This window comes from Strix uralensis, chromosome 7 (genome assembly GCF_047716275.1).
Source record: "Strix uralensis isolate ZFMK-TIS-50842 chromosome 7, bStrUra1, whole genome shotgun sequence".
Classification (NCBI taxonomy): Eukaryota; Metazoa; Chordata; class Aves; order Strigiformes; family Strigidae; genus Strix; species Strix uralensis.
Window position 1 is genome coordinate 23,814,552 of NC_133978.1, and position 17,192 is coordinate 23,831,743.

Sequence of the window (17,192 nt, forward strand, 5' to 3'; positions counted from 1 at the left end):
TAAGCATAAAGCGTGTATGAACAGCATCACTGAATCACACTAGTCCTTTAGCTAAATATCATGTGGGACTTGCATCAAATCTGTTGGATAAAGGAATCTGACCTCTCTTGCTAACAATCCAGCAGCCTTCACACCCCCAGGTCTACTTACCTAGGAACTCTGCGGTAAAAGCTGTTGAAGAAAGATGGGTGAAATTTTCTGAAAAGAACGATGGCATTAAAGTAGGCATGCTGTCAAGAAGGATTAAACTTGGGCTGATGAATGTACCTAAATCTGTTCTGGAGACAGAAGTCTTCTATCTACCAGACAGGCTTAGCATAGCTAATGCCAGCATAAGTGTATCCTGTCACATCAGTATGCCTCTTTCTTCACCTCACTGAGTGAGGCAGCTATGATACCGCAGCAAGGACACACCTAGCTCCAGTTGTCACTCTTAAGTGGCTTTGCAGTCCAAAAAACCTCCTGAGTCAAAGTGATAATAAATAGAAGATTGGTACTTTTCTTTTTAATAAGAAAGGTGTATTTTGCATTTGAAGTCTTCCAGGTTCTCCTAGTCCCTCGGCATGGTGCAGCAGGGGCCACACTGGAGGTGTCTTTACCTCACTGAGGTGGTCATCTGGGCAGAGAGGAGAAAAGGGACTCCATCTAAGGGTTTAAGAAATCCTGTTCCAAATGGGAAAAAAAAAAAATGAGAGGGGCCTCAGGACAACCTTGCTCATGTTTCTGAGGCTTTGGAGATATTGAAACATCAAACGATAAGCAGCCAGGTTTTGCTAAAGGCTACCACTGGTCAGGGTGTGCTTTCATTTAGACAGCCATCCTATTTCATTATTTATTTCACCAAATACTGTGACTCATTTCTGAGCCTGGTACTTGGCAACTGAAAGAATTCATCTTGAATAGAAACTAAAATTTGGTTGTATCGTACAGGATTTTCATTTTGAATGAGAATCCAACTAGTTATGTCTGGGCTTTTGAGACCTGAAGTCCAAAGTGCTGTGGTCACAGCAAAATTAAATTTACTCATCTCCATCTGTCTAAGAAAATCTTAAAGTATTAGTAAAACTATTTGAAACTGAAAATATTGACATTAAAAATATATTCATGTCTTTGTATATTTGTTTAAAAAAGTCTGACTTGTGTATATTTCTGCATATAGATACAGTTAATGAAGCTTTAACTGTATGTCAGTTACTAAACCATGTCTGACCAGCTTATTTTGTGTGGTGGGAACAGGATTATGAAAATTATTTCATTCCAAGTAGGAAATAAAATCGGTCAGGAACCAGATATTTTCTTTCTCAGCTCTAATGTATGAGGGCTTTTTTAATAGGTTTCCAAGGTATATGATAACTTCTATTTTAGGAAAATATATAGACATAACATAGTGTTTTAAAGGAAGAAAGTCTTTCGCAAAACATGGATTTATACTTAACTGGTGGCCTTTCTTCTTGCCTTTCCAAAATGCCTCCTTGAATTACAGCATCACAATAGGGGTGTAAGGCTGTAAATAAGGATATCATCCTAGCTAGACAGAACCTACCCACTTCTCACTGTAGTTTACCAGCTGGTTTGCGCATCCATGTTTTTATTTACTCTTCCACCAATGTCTATAAGCAATTATGAAGGCTTCTCTTTCCCTCTGGTTGGTCTACATGATTCTCTATAATGCACTTAATTAGTACATTTAAAATTAGTAACTTCTATCAGTAACTAAGGATATGTGGGGCTGGACAGAATGTAGCAGAGAAAATATAAGTTAAACACAGAGGAAAGGAGGAGGAAATTGCAGTAATTACAGTCATCTAGCCTGGTGAGCTGTTTAGCATCATTGGCAGATTTAATTCACATGATCCTGTGGGCAACCAGATGGAAAAAGTGGCACTGATTATCTTGACTTCCCCCTCCAGAGTTTGTGAATGAAATCCCCTAACGGCATAAAAAAGCCTGCTGCTGCCACTGTACCTGCAGCTAGCTCTCCAGTGGGCAGATGGGCTGCCAATGCAGCTGAGAACTTAAATTATATAGGCACCTGACATGTATCCTCTTTATATTGCTCTTCTTTTTCTAGTCTTTGTTTCCTCACACACTGCTGCTCTTTCTCATTCCATCTCTCCAACTATGAATCTGTCTTTATTGAACATGCTATATACCAGTGAAGAAGTAACACCTTAAATTCAAAATTCAAATTAACTCCACAGCAGTGCATATGGATCCTGAATTTGGCAGGAATTTAGATGAGATCTTGAAAGTTGCATTACATAAAATTTGGGGGTGTAAAGTTTTTCAGTTTCACCAATTCATCTTGTAGATCCTTCCTATTTACAGTTTTGGCTGTGTGAAAATAGATTCAGTGTTAAGTTTAGATGTCCACCTGCTTCCACTGATTTATCACTAAGGATGTCTGTAAATTTGGTTGCTTAAAGCTCTTTCTCAAAACTCTGAATTTCAATTAAAAACACCAATATGTTTATCATAAGGCTACTGAAAACATAGTTTGGGCTTTTAACCAGCACTATAGGAAACTGTTTGGTTAGTATTAAGAGAACTTCCAAAGGCTAGATCTAACTGGAGTTCAGATGGGTGTTTGAAGTAAGACCTACAGTCCTGCAGTTTGTCTATCCGCTGGCTTCCCTTCCCTAATGATGTTTGAATTTACTGACAAGTTCCAGCTACATTTGACAGATAGAGAGACTTTGAGAACATGAAGCTCCATGAAAACCAGAAACTGGTCAGAGGAAGACAATGCAGATGAATGCCACCCCAATTAATGGCAGCTAGTCCCTGACACGTGCTTAGCTCAAAGGTGGAGAGCTGTAAGGGATGCAGAAGGGCAGTGAATGGTGCTTTGTGTGCAGTGGTTGGGAAGAGAAACAGGTATCTGGGAGCACTGGGAAAAAGGGCAGAGTTAGTCTATAGGACAAAAATGGTTAGGGAACAGGGCCACAGTCCTGCTGCTCAGAAAACAACTTCTTGGATTACAAAGAAAGTAATTAATATTTAAAAACAGTAGGAAGGGGGGGGTATGTGATAAGACAAGTACTTTTACATGGCCTTTCTCCCCTAGTCTTTACAGACTAATTATCCAGAGGTTATCTCAGACACACTCCTCTGCAGAGAAACTTACTTTCATTAATCTGATGGACAGAGTGTTTCTGCAATTCTGTGGCCTCTTTCTGACTACCTTAGAGGCAACTGCAGTTTTTTAAGGGATGTCAGGGTGTCCCCATGTTTCCCAGCAGCCGTACGTATGCCAGCTTTTCATATGCAAAATTTAAAATTAATTGAAAGGACAGAACATCTAAGGCTTTCTATAAAGTATTCAATATAGCAGTCCAAGGTGTTGACATGTCTGCTTTGAACAAATAAAAGCCACCTGTGATAACTTTCATTGCCTTCCATGAAGCTGTAGCCCTAAGCAGAGTGAAGTTAGGAGAAATAAAAATTAGACGTGACTAAAACGTTTTCAGTTTGCTATAAACTCATCTGTAAGTAGTAGAACTTAGAGATCATGCACCTCATTAAATAAAATGAGATAAAATAAATAATGCTCAGTATACTATTATGGAACTATGCAGTACCTGGTTTTGAATATGACAAATTATGAAAGCACTGGTTTTTCTGCATGGATTTGCAGCTATAGACTCTTCATGTTTTAATGAGCAGAAATTTTCAAGTAGTGCGAGAATTTTTGTGCATTTGATAAACCAAAATATCCTGGTAACCATTCTGATTACAAGTATAAAGAGCAGTCTGTCAAATTTTCCTTCCTTATCTCTCGGTTGAAAATCTTTTCTATGTTTGCCAAGAAAATATACTAGTATACTACCACTTGACAAGCAAATCTTTCACTGACTTGCTTTCAAAACATATATATTGCCTAATAATAATTTGAGCTCTCAATAGTAACTGTTTGGACTGCTCACATGTTTTCATAATGGTTTTAAAAATAATTCGGGATTAAAAACTGCTGGATCCCTGCTGTCTGGGAGCAAGTTTATAAGGAATGTTACTGTGTTCCAAGTGATGGTGCCATCAGGGACATGCAGAGGGGATAAAAAAATGTATAAAATATGTTCATGCTAAAGGGCAGAAGAAATGCAGTTTTATACTCTGCATTTCAGTATGTGCTAAAAAATAGATTTTTTTAATACAATATTGTGTGCTGCGTCATACTAAGTATTTGCTAGGGAACAGGTTGAGCCTTAATAATTAGAAAAGCTCCTTCTCATACAGGAACTTTTCAATCCATCTGTGCTCTATCCTGTGGGAAGAGCTCTTAGCGGCTGCTTCTTTTTAAAGAAATTCAAGGAAGATCTCTGATCTGTGGGATGGATTTGACACACAAATCTTTTTTTCCTTTTCTCCTTGTACTGTTGCATCCCACTGTAAAAGAAATCTCCAGTATCCACTGCTCTAGTTATCTACATGGATACCTCAACTGCTCCACCCTAAATATATAAACCCCTTACAACTTGTTTGTTTTCAACAAGGTCCACAGACTAGCCTGCATAAGCAGAACTTTTTTCTCTACCTTTTAAAAACTCTCTATTCCTACATCCTAGCTGACATACAAATAAAACTTAAAAATATATCTGCCCTTTTAGTACTAACATGTTCAGGTGCCCCAGCGAGGACTGTGACAAAGCATACCAGATGAAACACTTGTGACCTTAAGGATTTTGATTTCTAATTTAGAAATACCTGAACTTGACTGGCTGTAATTTACCTTGCTGTTCATGTTTCCTGCAAGACCCATTGCAGGTGTTTTAGTAGAAACGCTAGAAATTTAAAAAACTGATTTCTAGGGATCTTAAAAAAAAAAAAAAGTCCTACTTTATTTCACTTCAACATTGTCTCAAATCAACATTATCAAAAGAAAGTAAAGACTCAATGCAGGAAATATTTTTCTTTAGGATAATCCAAAAATATTTATATGGTAGGGTATGTGCATGATCTGAATTTAGGTATCTAGCTTCTCCTGAGCAGCTACTTCTCTCAATTGACTTGTGAAATGTTTTGCACACCACAGGCTACAGAAGGGAAGTGCAGGAGACCAGTTATGTCCCCTCTTCCATGAAGAGGAAAAGTGTTCCTGGTGGCTTTGCTCTGCCATCCTCCTTTCCTTCATTCCATTTAGCAGTGAAAAAGTGACTGTCTAGTGTGGTCTCTGGGCTGCTAAAGGATTGACTCCATTCAGTAATTATGCTCTGAATCTCTCGATAAGGGATTGTGTCCCCACTGACAGGAGGAAGACTTTCTCAGAAACAGCTGCTGTGATTATTGAGCACAGGTATCAGTCTTGTCCTGCCAACCCACTCAAACAGAACATTAATGGTTTAGTCTATTAAAATCTGCTCTCACAATTCTCTGAGCAGAACTCCCCAGTGTGAAACAATACAGCTCATTAATAGGAGACAACCTGTCTATACCCTTCTCCATTTTGGAGGGAGATTGCCCATAGTCATTCACAGGTATTTTAGCCCTCCTACAAAATGATATGTTGTAATAGTCTCTTATATAATGTAATTATACCTTAGTTCATATTGCATAAAACTATGAAATTCAAACTACTGCTAGGAAACACTTTTCTCTGACATTAAAGCTAAAATGCTTCACAATAATACAAAGCTATAGACCATGGTTGAGTTTTAAAAAAAAAGTAGAGAAATGGAAGGAAGTAGAGAAAGTTCCTGGAACAGTGTGGAAATGAGATACAAGCTCCCTCAAAGCACTAGAGCAGGTCTCTGGAGACTCCTACTGCCTTTGCAGGAGTGCAGAATGCCCTGTTGAGGGTCTAGCCCTGATGTTGCTGTAGCTGTACTTATGATATGCTCCAACTGGAGATGTTTGTCTTTAGTACCAAATGCTGGCTGGTAGCTAGAGGATGTGTCATTTCTTTACATATTTACAATGCACTGACAAATGATATTAAACATGCCATTTACCCACTGATCTCAACAGCTTTGTCCTGAGGAGAAAGTAGTCTTACATTTTCTTGTGGTAGGCTCTGTACCAACTTTGTAACTAGGCAGCTATTCCAGCTGACAGAAAATAGAGAGATCATTCGGCAACTCCTCCTCCTGCTGGAGCTGAAGCCAGGCTGAGCAGGTGTTTTACACATCTTCCTTCCCCTCTGCAACTGAGTAAAAACTCTCTGTCTAGTCCAAAGGCAAGAGAGCACTTGTTTTCTGCCATGTAATTCATATCTCAGTGTGTTTCAGTATTTAAACAACAGAAATAAAACAATGCTCAAGCTGGAAGTATCCACCAAAAAAGCAGAATTCAGTTTAGTCTCACTGTTGGTATGAGATCCTCTGGAATCAGACTATCACTATTTTACTGAGCTGTGTTCAGTAAAACTAAAACCCAAGGGTGCCTGTAGCTGACCAGTAAACAATTGATAACCTTGCTTGGAGAGCCTATTGCACAGTACACTGACACAGTAATGTATACAACAAATGAAACTGAAATGCCTGAAATGCAAAATCATAGTGTAAAACAGTATTGAAAATAGCATAATGGTTCTAAATAGGGAGTTAGGAGTGGTGATGCTCTCTTTTCATATGGAAGTAGTCACGGAGTGCCCTAGTACTCTGCTAAACAAGATAGCTTAGTAGTCAAATTTCAGATGAGAGGGATTCATTGCTCACTCTAGCAAAAAGTCCTCACATATAAGAAAGCTGCATAATTAATGCTAGATATTTTAAAGCTGTGAATTGCAATTCCTCTGTAAGCTTTGGAAATGGAAAAATGTACCCTGGAAATATTCCTGAGGAGGTAGGGAGGGCACCTGCTGAGACTCATGTATATTAAGACAGAAATTGAGAGCCAGGAATCTGAAAGATAAACATATACCAAAAGGTTATGGCTTGCCCTTTGGTGGAAATTATGTGGGCTCATTTGACAGGCAGAATCTGCTAATGACTTCTAAGTTAACTTACAAGTTAATGTAGCAACTGCTGAGAATCAAGTTAAACACTTCAATTTTGCATATTTTTAAAAAATATTTCCCAACCACATTCATGCCAGTTCCTCCAAAGATGCATTACCAGAATAGGAGATCCAGATGTGGCTGTTGCTCTAATCATTATTAACTGACAGCTTATAAAAGCTATCATCTTAAGGAAACACCTACATGTTAAAAAGCTTGGGACCAAGAAGAGAGCCCCAGGAATTAGTTTAAGGCTCCTCACTCTACTACAAATAAAAACAGCAGAGGAAGTGAAAGAAATATAATTAGAAAACTGAGTCTTGAACTAGACAAACCCTTTTCTCCTGTATGCAAAGTCTACTGTGAAGCTGTAAAAGCTGTTTACACTAAAAATTCAGTATCATCGAAGATATATAATAAAACTGGAACCTGTAGTTGAGGTTTTCACAGCCACTTAATGGATTTAGACCTTTATGTGTTACATTGCAACAAATAGAGTGGGTGGTACCAATTCTTGTGCTTTGATTATTAGTCTCTTGATATTTGGTGTGTCCTAGGAGCCAAGAAAACACTTGAGAAGATAAGCTTTCATCTAAATTCACAGTTATATATGTATTTACTTGTATTTAAATCTGTGGCCCTCTCAGCTGTGAAGAAAACCTTGAAAGGGGAAACCCACATCCATCATTAGGTAGACGGAGGTGAGGTAACTTAGTACTGAATCATGTGTTGTGCTGGTTTTATTGTATGCCTTTCTTGCTGTCTTAGTAAAGAATACTAATCTGCTCTAAGCATGTCTAGACCATCACTGGTAGCTATATTTACTACTTGTAACAATACCTTGAATGTCTTTATCTTCTGGTATGGTTTCTTTTGTGACTCCAGCGTAGGCCTCAGTTCCTCACTGACAGCCCTCTGTAGGTGTTACAATTTGGTACTGTCATGCCTCTCAGAAACAGGGGAGCCCTCAGAAGTTTTAATGCATGATTAGTTTTCCAGTAAAATCACTGAGTGCTCAAGTACCTTCATGTACAGGAAGGACTTGGAAGAAATTTGTTCTCTTTTTGTCCTTTTTTCAGATGAACACTGAGAACTACTGTCTCTCTCTGGAACTGCTCTTTCATGATCCAGAATTTGTCTATTTATTTTCTGCAAACGAAAGCTCATAGTCAGAAGTTTTCCTTACCAATGCCCTACAAACCCCCCGGATGCCGCTGCTGCCACCCCCCCCCCCCCCGCCCCAGCCCAAATTTTAAGGGTAGGACCAGGCAGAACAATTCAGATATGTTCAAGTTTTCAGTGAGCCTGATGCAATAGCTTAAAGCAGACATCCCAGTTTATTTTCAGTGAAGTTTCTTTTAATCTCTAAAAACACTTTGTGCATTGTGTGACCCCCACTGAGTATAAACTCAAAGGAGTTGAATGCAGTGCTCTGATATCACAATTCTGGCTGATTATCCAAACCCAATTATAACCAACAGCTGACCTGACAGTCAAGATCAACACTAGTCTGACCAAAGCCTCAGAATATCCACTTACTGACAGTGCATGTTGATGTTTAAATAAACGTGATGCTGCAACCTGGTCAGATGACACTAAAGCATCTTAAACTCAGATATCCTAGTAGGTGCTCCTAGGATGGCTTGAAGTGGCTAAAAGGGGAAAAGGTGTAAGTAGGCACAAGAGAACTCTTCCCTAGATAATATTTTTTTTAATGCAATGCTACTTTGAAAGCATCATGGATAGATTAAAGTGAACCCTTCAAAACCACTTTCAATCTAAGAATAAAAGGTGAACTTGTAAGAAGTGTTAACTTGCAGGTGAATGCTCAGCTCCAAGTTGGCATCAGTAGTCCTGACAGATGGCCAACTGCTATGGCCTGCAGGAAAATGGTTCTAGCAAGGGGGTTTATCCCTTTCAAACTTCATGCAAGAGGCAACATGAAACAGGTTACAGGGAATATTGATCTCGTTACCAGTGTGAGGAAGTAGAGTGGTTTACTATTGAATCTCATGAAAACTTGATTAAGAAGTTTGCTCATCTGAAAATGAGTCAGGGCAATTCCTGTGGTGCCTACTGAGAGCGCAAAATGGGGATTCCTATTGCAAAGAGCTCTCATGGCACATATGTTGATATTACATTTATTCCCGTTGTTGACTGTAGGATGGGAGTAAAAGGAAGGGTGAGGAGGTGCTTAATTAGAATTAATAAATTCATGAGTAATGTAATACAATCGTGTTCTCATTAATTCCTTGGTTAAAATTATTTCCTCCCCTGGAAATTACCAAGGATGAGTCACAATCAATACAGCTGAAATAAACTAAGAAGAAAATACCCGTTTCTGCTATGGCCTTTTGCCTACACAAACAGGAATAACACGGTATTTCTGTGCAGCAGTTGTTCAGAGAACAGTAAACCTTGCTGCTTGAAGATACACGCTGCGCACCTGATAGGCCGTGCCCGCGTACCACCCAAACTTTGAAGTTTTTCTGATCCCATGCGCTAAGAGCATGAGAAGAAAGGGTCCTGTTCCTCATCGAGGGGTGATGTGGGTGCTCTTGTCACGAACCGAACCCCCAGGACGCGGACGCACCTGCCCGGGGCGGGAAAGCGGCGGCGGCGCTCCCCGGCCGCTCCCGTTCCATGGCAAGAGCCGGAGGGAGCAAATCCAGCTCCCCCGTAGGGAAACGCACCCACACCACCAGCGAGGGGCGCAGCCCCGCGGGGACGCCCCTCCTCCCCGGGCGGTACCACTGACAGAAGCGCTGGCGCTGACAAGGGCGTCCGCCTTCACCCTCCTAAGGACGCGCACAGACGCGGCGCCCCCGAGCCCTCAGCGCGGGGCCGCGGAGAAACCACCGGTTACGTAACGCCCCGCGGGGAAGCGCGGGGCCGCGGACAACTCCGCCGGTCCCCACTCGGTCACGTCTCCCCCCCACGCCAGGGGGGGGAGGGGTGTCGGGCGGAGGACGCTCTCGCGGCCCCTCCGGCCACCCAGCCGGCCTTCCCGAAACTAACCGGCCGCTCGCCCCCTCCGCCCCCGGCGGGAAGGGAGGGCAGAGAACAGGCAGCGGCTTGGCGCCGGCCTCGCCGCCTCAGTGCGCATGCGCCGCCGCGGGGCGCAGGCGCCTCGCGGGCCCCCGCCAGAGCGCCGAGCATGCGTAGAAGGGGCGGCCGGGCAGCGTCTGAAGGCGGGCGGTTGGCGGCGGCGGGCGCTGGCGGAGCCCGCGGGGCGGGGAGCGGGCGGGCGGCGGCGCCGCGCCCCGTGTCCCGCCGCGGCGCAGCCCAGCGGGGGTCTCCAGCGGCGGCCGAGAGGCGCTGGGGGTCGCCGGGCCGGCAGCGCCCGAGTCAGGCTGTGCCCCAGTTTGTGTCCAATCAGAGAGTGAAGTGCGTGCACCGAGCGGGGCGGCAATGCGTAAACAAGCCCCGGGAAACTCCTCCGCCCCCCGCTCTCCCCTCCGCGCCGCTCCCGCCCGTTCCCCGCGCCGCCCCGCAGCCTCCCCCGCCGCCCGCCAACAACTCCGGCGAGGCGCGCGCTCCCGCCGCCCAACCGCCTCAACCGCCCTCCCCTCCCCCCGCCCGCCCGCCCGCCCAGCCGGCGCCGCCCGCGCCGCCACACGCACCCCACTCCCGCACACGCCCGCGGGTGCCCGTGGCCTCTCGAGGGGGAAGGTAAGGGGCCCGCCGCGCAGGCCGGCGGCAGGGGCGGGCGGGGGCCGCCGGGCGGCGGCGGGGTGTGGATGCGTGCGGGAGGCGGGGGGGGGGGGAATCATGTGTCATAACAAGTTGTTGAACGTGACATTGCTCTTGAACTGTGCGGCGGCGGGGAGCGGGGCCGCGAGGGGCAGGGGCAGCCGAGTAACTTTCTCCTCCAATTCGCCGCGAAGGAGGGAGCCGGCGCCGGGCCGCGCCGGGCCGGGCAGGGCAGGGCAGGGCGGCGGTGCTGGCTGCTGGCGGCGACGGCGGAATGCGCTCGGAAGAGGCTGCTGCCGTTCGCGATGCTTGTCGCTTCCTGAGGGGGCCGGCGCGCAGCGCGGCTGGGTGACGAGCGCTTCGCGTCTGGCTGCCGCGGGAGCCGTTTCCACCCCGGCGAGGATTTTTCTAGCAAGGCGCCTGGGCGGCTAGTTAGCGAGGAGTAGGTTCTGGTCCAAAGCATCTGTTCCTGCGGGCAGTTATCCCTGGCTAATGCTCCGTGGCAGTTTGGCTCGCTTCCGTCGTGATTAGCTTGGTTTATTATATAAGATGTCACCGGAGGAGGAGAGGCACAAGTCCTCTGCGTGGCGGCGGGGGGGGGACGGGGGGCACACCGGTCCGCCGTGCCTTCCCCGCGCCAGGCACCGGAGCCGAGGGAGCAGCCCCGGCCCGGCCCGGAGCGGAGCGGGCGGCCCGGGCAGGGCGGGGAGCTCACCTCGCAGCCCGCCGGTGAAATACGGCAGCTCGTTTTCCACGTGGGTTGGGTGTGTTTCACAAACCTTGCCTTTGAGCAGAAACATAACCTGTTCTGGTTCCTCTCCTCATGCTTGAGTTCTTCATTTCTTTCTCTCTCTTCCCCCCCCCCCCCATTTGAGCATAACAAAGTTTGAGAACTTGGTTTTGCTCCCTTTATGTGCATGTTTAGTATGTTAGCATGATCTGGAGACGATTGAATGAATCATCAGTTCCATGGAATAAAAGCAAGTGAATCATCTGTCATACACACACACACACAACTGTGAGGGAGCAGAGTTGTACTGTAGATAGTGAAAGGTTAGTGTCAGTTTCTGATACCCGATGGGATGTAACAAGTATAGACAGTGCTCAGAAACCCACCAGGTTTCTTGGGGCTAGTTTGTGAACTGTGAAAGTTTGGCAACACTCAGTTGCAGTTTTTCTGGCTCAGTGGTTGAATGGTAACCTCCTTCTGTAGCAACTTGCTACCCTTTATTCTAGCCAAATTCTCAAAAGGGGGATGTTAATGGGAAGGTTTAAGTAACTGTGTTATTTAAAGTGTATTCATTTAAAATAAAATTTAAACATCCCCCCACCCCACCCCCCCAGTATCACACTATGTCCATACCCTGAAGCCAGAGACAGATCCCAGATGCTTTTAATCTGGGATTTGTTTTGCTTAGTTTTGTTAAGCAAAAATAGTCTCTGTTAGAGTAAAAAATATATAAATACATATTTGGAAAGCAAATTAAGCCAGTTTATTTAATAAACATGTTAAAGTTGTACCTAGATAGACTTCTGTTCCTGATCCTCTTGCTTGCTGCTGTTTGAAATGGAATTGAGGCTGGGTCCTATATATAGTTTTTCTTTGAACTCTGACTTGGTTCCAAAGTGGAATTTCCATCCTCCATGTTTTCTTGACAAGTCTAACTCTCCCTGTACAGAGGCAGAACTATGAATTTTGTAAGATTAATTCCTCTTTTTTCCTCAGCATATCTGCCACTGTCAAGAAATGAAGTCACTGTTTACAACAGTGGTAGTGCTTTACACATACAAGCATTTGGTTTTACAGTATGAATGTTAGGTAAAGATCTTTGTATGTCTTACTAGCAAACCATTCTGTCTCCTTTGGCATCAGGTATACTTTATCTCACTGCCCCTGGTTTGTACCTCTAGCCATTCTCCAAACAGCAGTGGAATCAGTCATGGAAAGGATTGATTTGGGTATTTGTTACTGTTGGGGAGAAAGGGCGTATTACCATTTTTGTTTGTCTAGAACTGAGAGCACTTGCACTTCAAAAACAGTTTTATAGCATTAATTACAGGATTGGAACAGCTGAGTGTGGGAAAACTGTATTACTTCAGGGTTCATTGTGCAGCTTTTAACACCTCACTGTCAGAAGCTAACCAAGTTAAGACTGCATGCAACTGTGAACACTGTTTGTAGTAGAGATTCTCTTAAGTTAGGTATATTGGGCAGTCAAAACAAACAGGGAAAATATTGTTTTATGTGTGCATTTAGATCAACAGTCAAATAGCATTAATCCTTTTCTATTTAATTTTCTTACTAAGAAGATAGAAACATACAGTATGTATGGCATTCTATGTGCCCAGACCTCAGCTGAAAGCAGTAAAGCAAATAATACTGAAAGTGGACTCATGACTGCTCCAGCTGTTTTCGCCTGCACTATATGTGCTCTAGGCTTCAAAGTAGAAGTGAAAAATTCTAGGTTTCACTTTTAAGCCTGCAGAATGTGCAAAATAAAGTGAGATAAAATGGATTGGTTTAAGGTTGCTTCTGAGCAGCTCCATTTTTAGGATTGATAAGCAGATTACCGTAGGATGCACAGCAGAACTTTGAGAACAGCAGAGGGCAATGCAGATAGAAGTGGAGTGTCTGAACTTTGTATCTTAGTTTTTGCTATGTTGGGATACATAGGCTTTGTTCTTAGCATGATAAATTTATGAATATATATCAAATCTTACACTGCCTTTTATCAAAAAAAGATACAAAGTTATAATGTTTATTTGAAATTAATATTACTTTGCTCAAAAAATAGTTCAAGTTATCACCTGCTTTTCAGATTTTGTGCTCTGAAAGACTGGTGCCAACATCACCTTTATATGTCCTTCCAGGTATCTCAACTAGAACTGAATGGCTAACAATAGCAAAAATAAAATAAAATTCTTTCCTTTTTGCAGTTTTTGCATTACAGACCCTTTCTAGACAGATGCAGCAGTCCCAAGCAAAGTTTTGAACTATTCTGTAGAAAGGCATACTGCTGGTGTTGAAAAAGAGAATCTTTTCTCCATCAGTTGAAAACTTTGCACCAAGTGCACATTGGTGTGGGGATTTGCTCCCCAAATCCTCAGTTAAAAACATTTGTTAAAATTGTCTGGGATGAAGTTTAATTTCTATTACTAGTCTCAGTATTTAAAATATTAATGGTTAGAAAAAGTTGATACTATACCAAGGTGTATCACTTTGTATTGCTTTGTATATTAGAGTTGTAACTGATCTGAATGTTGGCAGATAGTGCCTTAGACATTTTTTACAATGAAGCTTATTTCCCTGATTATTGTGTTTTTCCAGTAAATGTAGTGGCATGAAAAGTGACAGCTTGACAGACTTTGAGACTGAAGCCCATGATGAGCAGAGCAGGTGTAGCACTGGCAGCAAGTTCTACCATGCTATGACAAGACTGTGTATATCTAGGTGCATGTAGGAAATATCAGTGTTACTGTCTCTATCTTAATTATTGCTTATAAAATAAAAATTTTTCACTACCATGTGTAGGACACTTCTGGAGTGAAAGGTATATAGTGTTACTTGAGCACTGTGGTCCCAACAGCTGTCAGTATTAGCTCTTACATATGAAACAAATAATTTTCATAGAACTGTAGAAAAATTTGTGTTGGAAGGGACCTTAAAGACCATCTAGGTCCAACTCCCCTGCCCTGGGCAGGGACACCTTCCACTAGACCAGGTTTCTCCAAGCCCCATCCAACCTGGCCTTGAACACTGCCAGGGAGGGGCAGCCATAACCTCTCTGGGCAACCTGTCCCAGTGTCTCACCACCCTCACAGTGAAGAATTTCTTCCTTATATCTAACCTAAGTCTACCCTCTTTCAGTTTAAAACTGTTACCCCTCATCCTATCACTAGACTCCCTGATAAAGAGTTCCTCCCCATCTTTCCTGCAGGCCCCCTTTAAGTACTGAAAGGCTGCTGTAAGGTCTCCCCAGAGCCTTCTCTTCTCCAGGCTGAACACCCCCAACTCTCTCAGCCTGTCCTCGTAAGGGAGGTACTCCAGCCCCCTGATCATCTTCATGGCCCTTCTCTGGACCTGCTTGAGCAGGTCCATGTCCTTATGCTGGAGGCCCCGGAGCTGAACACAGTACAGGTGGGGTCTCATGAGAGAGGAGTAGAGGGCGAGAATCACCTCCCTTGACCTACTGGCCACACTTCTTTTGATGCAGCACAGGATACGGTTGGCTTTCTGGGAGTGCACATTGCTGGCTCATAGTCAGTTTTCCATCCACTAATACCCCCAAGTCCTTCTCTGCAGGGCTGCTTTCCATCTCTTCACCCAGCCTATATTTGTGCATGGGATTGCCTTGACCCATGTGCAGGACCTTGCACTTGGCCTTGTTGAACTTCATGAGGTTTGCATGGGCCCACCTCTCAAGCCTGTCCAGGTCCCTCTGTATGGCATCCCTTCCCTCCAGCGTGTCGACCGCACCCCACAGCTCGGTGTCACTGGCAAACTTGCTGAGGGTGCACTTGATCCCACTGTCCATGTTGCCAACAAAGATGTTAAACAGCACTGGCCCCAATACTGACCCCAAGGAACACCACTCATCACTGCTCTCCACTTGGACATTGAGCCATTGACCACAAGTCTTTGAGTGTGACTGTCCAGCCAATTCCTTATCCACCAAGGGATCCATCTGTCAAATTCATGTCTCTCCAATTTATAGGCGAGGATGTCATGTGGGACAGTGTCAGATACTTTGCACAAGTCTGGGTAGATGACGTCAGCCGCTCTTCCCATATTCCACCGATTTGCCCTCAGTGAAGCTGTGTTGGCTGTTACCAATCACCTCCTTATTTTCCATGTGCCCTAGCATAGTTTCCAGGAGGATCCACTCTATGATCTTGCCAGGCACAGAGATGAGACTGACTCATCTGGCCTGTAGTTCCCCAGGTCTTCTTTATTTCCCTTTTTAAAAATGGGTTATGTTTCCCCTTTTCCAGTCATTTTGACTGATTGCCTAAAACTGAAACCATTTATCCCATTATTAATTGTTGAATACATACGTGTTTCAGCAGTTTTCCTAACATCTGGCCAAACTGTTCATTTGCTACTGTGCATTGGTTGTTTCTTTCCTGTTATGGAATAATTTTCTTCCTTTGTTTGTCATTGTTTTATACATGTTATGACACATGCATTATATGTGTTTATATGTGTTCAAGTTTGGCTGAAATTAAAAAAATAGCCTGCTAATTTGCCATAATCTATTTTTCTAAAGGACCTAAGTAGGAAAAGATGAGAAGGCTTACTTTCTCAAAAGAGGTTAAAGATGAGAGTAAAAGTTATTGAGAGGATCTTCACTTCCTTAAGATACTGTTATATTAGTGACTGATGCATCGCAAAGAGGGAGGCGCCAGGCTTCAAGTTGTTGCAGTCTGTTACGGTTCAAAAACTGCTTTCCCATGTTGAATCTTCACTGGCAATTGAGTTTGCACCAGTTGTTTTGAAGAGTGTACCACATGGGCATTGAACAAGGACTGCTGAAGAACCAGGTATCCACACTGCAGATGGGGTGCCTTTGGTGACCCCTTGTGCACAGCTTCAGTATTGGTGCTTCCACAAGGGGAAAAACCACTTTGTAGTCATACCACTTCTACTCAAAGCAAATTCTTATCAAAAAGAACCCTTCCTACACACTAAATCACTAATGGAGATGTACCAAGAAATAGTGTTGGGATCGAAATGGTGAAGCTGTGTTTTTCTCCTGATTCATGGGTATGATTCATTCTATGCATATTATTGATGGCAGCGTTACAAGATTATTTTCTGACAAAGATACATTGTTTCTGGCAACTTTCTGGCAGTTATTTGCTTCCTCAGAAAAATCTATGGCTCTGTGCTTATGGATAGCAGACAGCTGAATCAGTGCATACAATCTGATACCAGCAGGGAGGGTAGTAGTTTGTAATTGCAGTAGAATTGCTTGCATCCAGTTTATTATTCCCATCTTCCAAACTCCACCCTGCACACTTGTTTAGTTCACCTGTTACAGCTTAACTTTTGTATTATGAGCTGTTGGGGAACACTTTGACATTCATTCCATATTTGTAAAATTTGCGGCACTGATTTGGCTTCCAGTCTCTATGGAAATAAGTAATAAATCATAACTTTCATTTTAGATGGTTTTGCTTGAATCTTTACTGTGTTTTTATTCCAGTGAAAAGAAAAAACAAAACAAGTGTTCTGCAGTTTTACTAGAACGTTTGTCCAAAGACCAACACTATAAGTAAAATATGACTCCAAATGGACAACAGTACAAATGAAGGAGAATAACAAATCTAAATTCATGTTTTTGTGAGTCATGTGAAGTTCCAGTGAGGGAGACCATGAATACCACCAAGAGCAAGATTAAGCCCTAAGAAAAGTTAGGCTTCCGTTTTGTTTTAACATAGTTCAGCGGGAAAAATCTCACAGGAATTTTCAAATGTGGTGAACTTCTGTAAGGGATAGATCGGTTGTAATTTTCATAGTATCTTCTGGTCCTTCATAAAAATGAAAGCCAAAAATTATTTGTGA

The 17,192-nt window shown here is 43.4% G+C and overlaps 1 protein-coding gene across 1 annotated transcript in view; it reads left to right on the plus strand.

The window, feature by feature from the left end:
* The first annotated feature begins 10,183 nt into the window (after window positions 1-10,183).
* The window catches only part of PCGF5 (polycomb group ring finger 5), a 73,372-nt gene continuing 66,363 nt past the window's right edge, over window positions 10,184-17,192 (plus strand). Inside the window, exon 1 of the mRNA XM_074874913.1 lies at window positions 10,184-10,606. The gene's annotated coding sequence lies outside the window, so the exon portion shown is untranslated. The remainder of the gene's footprint in view (window positions 10,607-17,192) is intronic.